Below are 9821 nucleotides of genomic sequence, written 5' to 3' on the forward strand. Positions count from 1 at the left end.
GCCTGTGCTCCACAACGGGAGAGGCCACAGCAGTGAGAGGCCCGCGTACCTCAAAAAAATAAATAAATAAATAAAAAATAGAGGGAATAGAGTAAGGGTGGGACAAGATGGCAGAATAGGAAGATCATGGGCTTGTCTCCTCCCCCAAACACACCAAAATTCTGACTACATGTAGAGAAACTATCTCTGAGAATGATCTGAAGACTAGCAGAAAAGATTTTCCACAACCAACCAAAGATAAAAAGGAAAAACCACACTGAGACAGGTAGAAGGGCCAGAGACACAGTCTGGCCGGGATCTATACCCCAGCACTGTGACCCAAAAGTGGGAGGGAGGGCATAACATAAGCAGTCCCCGCTGAGATTCTGAATCCCACCTTGGGCCTCTCACCCTAAGAGACCTGCACTGGGAAGATGAGGCCCCATAACATTTAGCTTTGAAAACCAGAGGGACTTACATCTGAGAGAGCCAGAGCACTGTAGGAAACCAAGACTCTACTCTAAAAGGGCGCATGCAGAAAGTCACTCCCCAAGTCTCAGGGCAGAGGCAGCAGTCTGAAAAATCATTTGGGACAGCGTTTTTCAAATCTGGCTCCTTTCACAGACATATTCTCGGGTGAGAGAGTTAGAAGTTTTCTCTGAATTTTTTTTTTTTTAACCTAAGTCTTACATGAAGGAGATTTGTTAAATAATTTTAGAGCATATACCTGAGAGTCAGGGATCTATTGGAACTTTGATTTTTTTGTATATTTGAGGCTCACCCTCTAGCTGGCCTTGCACTGGCAAGCACCATTTCTGACTCTCCCCATCTAACGTATTATCACCACTTACTCTGCCCCAGATTCACCTGTGGACCTGACACAGCTAGCACAATTCTCCAAAGAAGCCCCCTGTCCCACCAGTCCCAGCAGGAATGCTTAGCTACCACCAGAGCACCTCTAAAGAGCCCCCTCCCTTGAAAGTCATTGTGGGAAATATAGGCCAGCCCTGGAGACCCTCCAAAGTAGTTCCCCAACATGGCCAAACCCAGTGGATGGCCATGGCCAGCACCTGCACCCTCCCAAAGCAGCTCTTGCCCCAGGGGCTAGCTCCTTACACCCAACCACCCACAATAGTTGCAACAGGGCCTTACAGCCAGCCACACTGGGTGCCAACCTCACACACTAGCACACCCACAGCAAGCATGGCCTGTCCACAAGAGCACACACACAGTACACACAGGGGCATTCCTAGAGCAGCTGGCTCTGGTGACCAGGGGGAACTACACTTCTGAGGACCACAGGACATCTTCTACACAAAGCTACTCTTTCAAGACCAGGAGGCATAGCTGATTTACCTAAGACACAGAAACAAACACAGAGAGTTAGGCAAAATGAGGAGACAAAGGAATATGTTCCAAAAACATAACTTGTCAAAACTTTAGAAAAAGAAGTAAATGAAACAGAGATAAGCAACCTGTCAAATAAGGAGTTCAAAATAATGGCCATAAGGATACTCACTGAACTCAGGAGCAGAATGGAAGAACCAGTGAGAACTTCAACAAAGAGATAGCAAATAAAAAAGAGAACCGATCAGAGGTAAAGAATACAATAATGGAAAAGAAAAATACACTAGAGGGAACCAACAGAAGATTAGATGGTGCAGAAGAAAGCATCAGCACTCTGGAAGACAGGCTAGGGTATATCACCCAATCAGAACAGCAAAAAGAAAAAAGAAACCAAAAAATAAGGATAGTTTAAGGGACCTCTTGTACAATATCAAGTGTACTAACACTCACATCCCAGAAGGAGAAGAGAGAGAAAAAGAGACAGAAAACCTATTTGAAGCAAAAAGTGGTTGAAAACTTTCCTAACATGGTAAAGGAAACATATTCAAGTCCAGGGAGCACAGACAGTCCCAAACAAGATAACCCAAAGAGACTCATACCAAAATATATTATAATTAAAAATGTCAAAAGTTAAAGAGAGGATCTTAAAAGCAGCAAGAAAAAAGAAACTAATTACATATAGGGGAGCCCTCATAAAACTATCAGCTGACTTTTCAGTGTAAACTTAAGATGCCAGAGGGAGTGGCAGGACATATTCAAAGTACTGAAAGGAAAAAAACTTACAATCAGGAATACTCTATCTGGGAAGGTTATCATTCAGAATTGAAGTACAGATAAAGAGCTTCCCAAACAAGCAAAAGCTAAGGTATTTCAGCATTACTAAACTGACCCTACAAGAGATGTCAAAAGGACTTGTTTAAACAGAAAAAAACATAGGTAGAAATATGAAAATTATGAAAGAAATGAGTCACCAGTAAATGTAAAAATATAATAAAAATAGTGGATCAACTACCTGTGTAGCTAATATGAATGTTAAAGGAAAGAACTAGTAAAATCCTGTCTATAGATAGATAGATAGATAGATCTATCTATCCCTCTATCTCTCTATCTATCTATCTATATATATATAGATAGATATAATTACTTAACAGATACACAAAATAAAAAAGATGTAAAAGATGATGTCAAAAATATTAAACATGACAGAGTGGTAATAAAGAAGTAATGCCTTTAGAATGTGTTCAAACTTATGTGACCATCAACTGAAAATAGATTTCTATATACATAGGTTGTTGTATAAGAACCTCATGGTAACCACAAACCAAAAACCAATAATAGACACACAAAAAAATAAAGAAAAAGATGTGCAAACATAACAATAAAGTCATCAAATCAAAAGGGAACAGAGCAAGATAAGAAGAAAGGAAAAGGAAAGAACAACATAAATAACCAGATGACAATTAAGGAGAGGGCAATAAGTTCACACCTATCAATAATTACTTTAAATATAAATGGACTAAACACTCCAATGAAAAGACAGAGGGTGGCTTAATGGATAAAAAACACAAAGAAAGCAGGGATAGCAATACTAATATCAGACAAATAGAGTTTAAAATAAAGACTGTAAAAAGAGACAAAGAAAGACATTACATAATGATAAAGGTAACAAGAAGATATAACATTTGTAAATATATTTGTTCCCAACATAGGAGAACCTAAACGTATAAAGTAAATATTAACAGACATAAATGGCGAAATTGATGTAATACAATACATTAATAGTAGGGAAATTTAACACCCCACTTACATCAATGGACAGATCATCCAGACAGAATATCAAAAAGGAAACAATATCATTAAATGCCACACTAGACCAGATACACTTAATAGATATATACAGGACACTCCATCCCAAAACAGCAGGATACACATTGTTTTCAAGTGCACATGAAACATTCCCCAGGAAAGACCATATGTTAGGCCACAAAACAAGTCTCGATACATTTAACAAGACTGAATTCTTATCAGGCATCTTCTCTGACCACAAGGGTATGAGACTGGAAAAGAACTAGAAGAGAAAAAATGGAAAAATCATAAGCCTATGGAGTCTAAACAACATGTTATTAAACAACTACTGGGTCACTGAAGAAATCAGAGATAAAATTTTAAAATCCTATGTGAAAAATAAAAAATGGAAACAATGCTCCAATATCTATGGGACAGAGCAAAAGCAGTTCTAGGAGGGAAACTTATAGCAATACAGGCTTATCTCAGGAAACAAGAAAAATCCCAAATAAATACACCTAAAGGAACTAGAAAAAGAAGAACAAACAAAGCTCAAAGTTAGTAGGAGGAAGGAAATAAAAAAGATCAGAGTGGAAATAGATTAAATAGTGACTAAAAAATATAGAAAATAACAATGAAACTAAGTGCTGGTTATTTAAAAGATAAACAAAATTAATAAACCTTTAGCCAGCTTCATCAAGAAAAAAAAAGAGAGAGGGTCCAAATAAATAAAATTATAAATGAGAGAGAAAACCAACACCAGAGAAATATAATGGATAAGAGATTACTATGAAAAATTATACACCAAAAATTTGGACAACATAGAGTAAAATGGATAAATTCTTAGAAATATACAATCTTCCAAGACTGGAATCAAGAAGAAACAGAAAATCTGAAAAGACAGGTTACTAGTAATGAAATTGAATAAGTAATCAAAAAACTTCCAATAGACAAAAGTCAAGGACCAGATGGCTTCACATGGGAATTTTACCAAACATTTAAAGAAGAGTTAATACTTATCCTTCACAAACTATTCCAAAAAAGTTGAAAAGGAAAAAATTATTCCAAACTCATTCTACAAGGCCAGCATTACCATGATACCAAAACCAAAGACAGGAAATTACAGGCCAACATCCCTAATGAACATAAAGATGCAAAAATCTTAAACAAAATATTAGCAAACCACATTCAACAATACATTAAATGGCTCACACATCATGATCAAGTATGATTTATGATCAAGAGATTTATCCTAAAGATGCAAGGGTGGTTCAATATCTGCAAATCAATGTGATATACAACATTAACAAAATGAAGGATAAAAAATCATATGATCATCTCAATAGAGGCAGAAAAAACTTTTGACAAAATTCAACATCCATTCATGATAAAAATTCTCAAAAAGTGGGCTTAGTGTGAACATACCTCAACATAATAAAGGCCACATATGACAAACCCACAGTTAATATCATACTCAATGATGAAACACTGAAAGCATTTCTTCTAAAATCAGTAACAAGAAAAGGATCCCAACTCTCACCACTTTTATTCAACATACCATTGGAAGTCCTAGACACAGCGATCATACAAGAAAAAGAAATAAAAGGCATACAAATTGGAAAGGAAGAAGTAAAACTGTCACTGTTTGCAGATGACATGATACTACACATTTAAAAAACCCTATGGATTCCACCAATAAACTATCACAACTATTAAATGAATTCAGTAAAGTTGCAAGATACAAGATCAATATAGAGATATCTGTGGTGTTCGTATACACTAATAATGATCTATCAGAAAGAGAAAGCAAGAAAATGATCCCATTTGTAATTGCATTGAAAAGAATAAAATACCAAAGAATAGATTTAACCAAAGAAATGACAGACCTATACTCTGGAAACCATAAGATATTAATGAAAGAGATTAAGATCACACAAATAAGTGGAAAGATGTACCATGCTCATGAATTGGAAGAATTAATATTGTTAAAATGTCCATACTACCCAAACAGTCTACAGATTTAATGCAATCCCTACCATAATACCAATGATATTTTTCATAGAACTAGAACAAATTATCCTAAATTTTCTATGGAACGACAGAAGACCCTAGAGAGACAAAGCAATCTTGACAAAGAACAAAGCTGGAAGTATCATGCTCCTTGATTTCAAACTATACTACAAAGCTACAGTCATCAAAACAGTAATGGTAGTGGCACAAAAACAGACACAGATCAATGGAACAGAATAGAGAGCCCAGAAATATGTGGTCAATTAATATTCAACAAAGGAGGCAAAAGTATACAATGGGGAAAGGACAGTCTCTTCATTTAATAATTTTGGGAAAACTGGATAGCTACATGCAAAAGGATGAAACTAGACCATTTTCTTACACTATATACAAAAATGAACTTAAAAAGATTAAAGAAAGATTAAGGCCCGAAATAATAAAACTCCTAGAAGAAACACAGGCAGCAACCTCTTTGACATTGGTGTTAGCAATATCTTTTTGGAAATGTCACCTCATGCAAGGGGAGCAAAAGCAAAATAAATAAGGAACTACATCAAACTAAAAAGCTATTTGCACAGTAAAGGAAACTATCAACAAAACGAAAAGATAACCTACTGAATGGGAGAAGATGTTGCAAATAATATGTCTGATAAAGGGTTAATATCCAACATATATAAACAGCTCATACAACTCTATATCAAAAAAACAAACAACCCAATTTAAAAATGGGCAGAAGATCTGAATAGACATTTTTCCAAAGAAGACATACAGATGGCCAACAGACACATGAAAAGACGCCCAACATCAGTAATCACCAGGGAAACGGAAATCAAAACCACAATGATTTATTGCCTCCCACCTGTCAGAACGGCTATCATCACAAAGACAACAAACAACAAGTGTTGCTGAGGATGTGGAGAAAAGGGAAAACTCAGGCACTGCTGGTGGGAATGTACATTGGTGCAGACATTATGGAAAACAGTATGAAGATTCTTCAAAAAATTAAAAATAGAGCTACTTTAAAATCCAGCAATTCCACTTCTGGGTATTTACCAGAAGAAAGCAAAAACACTAACTCAAAAAGGTATATGTACTCCTATGTTCACTGTAACATTATTCACAATAGCAAAGATAAGGAAGCAACATATGTGCCCATTGATAAATGGATAAAGAAGATGTGGTATGTATACACAATGGAACATCTCTCAGCCATAAAAAGAATGAAATTGTGCCATTTGCAACAACATGGATGGACCTAAAGGGTATTATGCTAAGTGAAATAAGTTTGACAGAGAAAGACAAGTATTGTATGATTTCACTTGTATGTAGAATATATAAAACAAAACATACTTATAAGTACAGAAAGCAAACTGATATTTGCCAGAGGGGAAATGAGTTGGGGAACTTGGTGAAATAGGTCAAGGGGATTAAGAGATACAAATCTCAGTTATAAAATAAGTAAGTCACAGTGATGTAATATACAGCATAAGGAATATAGTAAATAATACCGTAGTAAATTTGTATGGTGACAGTTAGTAGACTTGTCATGGCAATTATTTCAAAATGTGATTTTCAGATCACTACGTTATCCAACAGTAAGTAATATAATATTATACGTCAACTATGCTTCAATAAAAAATAGAGGGAACAACATAAATTTTAAAAAATACTGTTGCATAAAATTATGTAATTGCTTGAGAAGTTTAGAAACTAGTAAAAAGGCAAAAAGGAAGGATACCTGATATAGATATAGTTAAGTGAATTAGCTATAGATAAAGCCAGAAAGGTTATCTGTCAGCTCTTTTTAAAAAAATTTTATTTACTTATTTTTGGCCATGCCGTGCAGCCTGCGGGATCTTAGCTCCCCGACCAAGGATCGAACCGGCACCCCCTGCATTGGGAGCCCAGTGTCTTAACCACTGGACCACCAGGGAGGTCCCTCTGTCTTTGTTTCATGTATTTTGAGGCTCCATTGTTTGATGTGTACACATTTAGGATAGATATCATTCTATTGATTTGTCCTTTTATCATTATGTAATAACTCTCTTTTTCTCTATTGTCTTTGCTCTAAATTTGTATTATTCCCTTGCCTTTCCTACTTTTTCAGATATTTCACCATTGTTTAGTTTTTAATTAAACATTAAACATCATTCCTTAATTTTTAATTAATATTTGCACAGTGCACCTTTTTTCCATTCTTTTATTTTTAACCCATCTATGTTGTTGAATTTAAAGTGAGTTTTTAAAAAATAAGTGCTTAATAGTGGGGTCATTTTTAAAACTCTACTCTGCCTATCTCTGTCTTCTGACTGGTGTATTTTGATACTTTTATTTAAGGTAATTACTGGAATGTTGGTGCTTACAGCTACATTCTGATTTATAGAGGTGGTTACAATACTGAGTACACTGTCAGAGTTCACTGAACTTAGAATGGGTGAATTATGTTTTATGTCCCATGCAGTTTGTTAAGGAGAGCAAGATCTCCAGCTCCAACTTTGAAGTTACCACTGGATGAAATTAGCAGTGTGGCACTGCAAAAACGTATTAGAGACAGACAGATGTACATCCTGGTTTCTGTTCCACCATTTATATCTGCTTGACCTTGGACATTAAATATGCATTCTGGGCTTCTATATCCTGATCCTGCTTATGAAGGGTAGGGTCCATGGAAATAATTCCACAATTGTGATTCACCTTCTTTCTACCACACCATGTTGATGACTTCTATGGGTTTTTAACTTTGAGATTTTATCATTTGTCAAGACAGGCCATCTGATTTAATGTTTGACTACTTTAGTTTCTTAGTGGCTTAGAGGTTTAATTAAACTTCTTTTCAGATTAAAGAGATACTTGAGCGCAAGGAAATATTTTGCCAAAATTTTTATCTTATTAAGGTTTAGAGCTTCTGTAAAATCAATGTTCCATATAGTAATGAGAAATCACCTGAACTTAAATGGGAGTAACCAATCTATCATGTCTGAAAGATGATAACATTTGGAGGTGCTTTTGATCTGAAAATCAAGTGTATTTCAACGATTTCTTTAAAACTAATTTTTACCATCAAAAGAAATGTAGGAACCTCAAAACGTAATGCATGCTTAAGTTTACATGTTATATAGCTTAAAAAAATCCATAAATAAATTACACACACACATACACATACACACACCATTCATTGGAAATGATAATTCTCTTCAGCAAGTGTTCAACTTCATGAGAGACCTGCATGGAGTCCGGAAGAAAAATAAGAACAATGCCTGCCTGGGCAGATCAACCAAGTTCATCTCTGTTCAGTATTAAACTTGCCGGAGCAAGTTCGCTCTCACATGGTGACTTTAGAGGTGCTGCGCTATCCACAATCATGAATCAACAGCCAGCAACAATTGCAGGAGCGGGAAGCCAACAACCTGTTTGCAAGGTACACATTAAGTGGCACCACTCGCCCTCAACTGGCTCCCTCCTGACTGAAATTCGCCCATGATTTTTTGGGCAGTCCATATTGTCGTTTTTGCTTCTTTTTTTTTTTTTTTTTTTGCCTTTAAAAGCCTCACAAGTGAATACAAATACCATAGCAAAGCTGGCACCTTACAGGAACTCCCCGAGGGCAGAAATACTATCTTAGGCAAATCTCTGTTCGCCTATGTATGAGACATAATATGATGTCCAGTGAAATTAAGGCAATTATTCCATTTATAATTTTCTCTCTCAGTCTTTCTGTAACATTAAAGAGAAAAATCTTGGTTTAATGCTTGCTTTTTTACTCCTTGTCCAACAGGTGGTAATATCCTTTTAATAAACTGAGAATAGATCTCAGGCAGAGAGTCAAGAGCAGGCTGCAGCACCCATTTAAAATAAAATGTTGAAAAATATTTTTTTCACCTACCTTCTCTTTACAGCAAGTGATGCTGGTTTTACATTTATGAGAGCAAATGCTACTTACTTATGTGCAGATTGCATCAGGAGTGCAAAGCGAGTAAAATTCAGGTAGATGGGGGGTGAGTTCTCTCTTCCAGGAAAAGATAATACTGGAGCTGAGTTCTAAAAGATAGGAAATAGAAGACGGTGGAAAAGTTAAAAGAGGCATTCCAGGGAGAGGGAAAAAGATGGGCAAAGGCTTTGAGAGGTAACCTATCCCAGAACTATAGTTTAAAATGATTAGGCAAAGAATAAGCCAAAGATTATGAACTTCACTTAAACCTCTAGGAAGCTAGCTCATAGTGATAAGCAAGGTGGGTTGTAATCCTACTTGCTATTAAAAAAGATCAGGCAAGGAGCAATCTGGCAAGTGGAGGGAGAAGAACCAGTAGCCCAAGAAACGAGCAAGAAAATGTATGATGGATGGGGAGGAAGTATGAGTGCAGGGATGCATTTGATTTTACTCCCATTTCAATTTTTTGATGGCTATTGTTCTTGCATGTTTTACTATATTTTCTTGTATTTTGACACCGTGTTTTTCTAAAAATGTATTGCTTAATCTAGGTTACCCAATCTGTTAGCATATAATTGTTCATTACATTTTGTGCTTTTATACAATCTGCTATATTTTATAGATTTTCACATTTTTTCTTTTTAATTTGCTTATTTTGTTTCTTCTGTTTAGCCATATGTTTATTTGCTACATTTCATTTTTCAGAGAACTTTAAAAATTATTCTGTTGTCCTGTACTCCACAATTTCTGGCCTCATTTTTATTATTTCATT

The sequence above is a fragment of the Phocoena phocoena genome, chromosome 13 (assembly GCF_963924675.1).
Source record: "Phocoena phocoena chromosome 13, mPhoPho1.1, whole genome shotgun sequence".
In the NCBI taxonomy this organism is placed as follows: domain Eukaryota; kingdom Metazoa; phylum Chordata; class Mammalia; order Artiodactyla; family Phocoenidae; genus Phocoena; species Phocoena phocoena.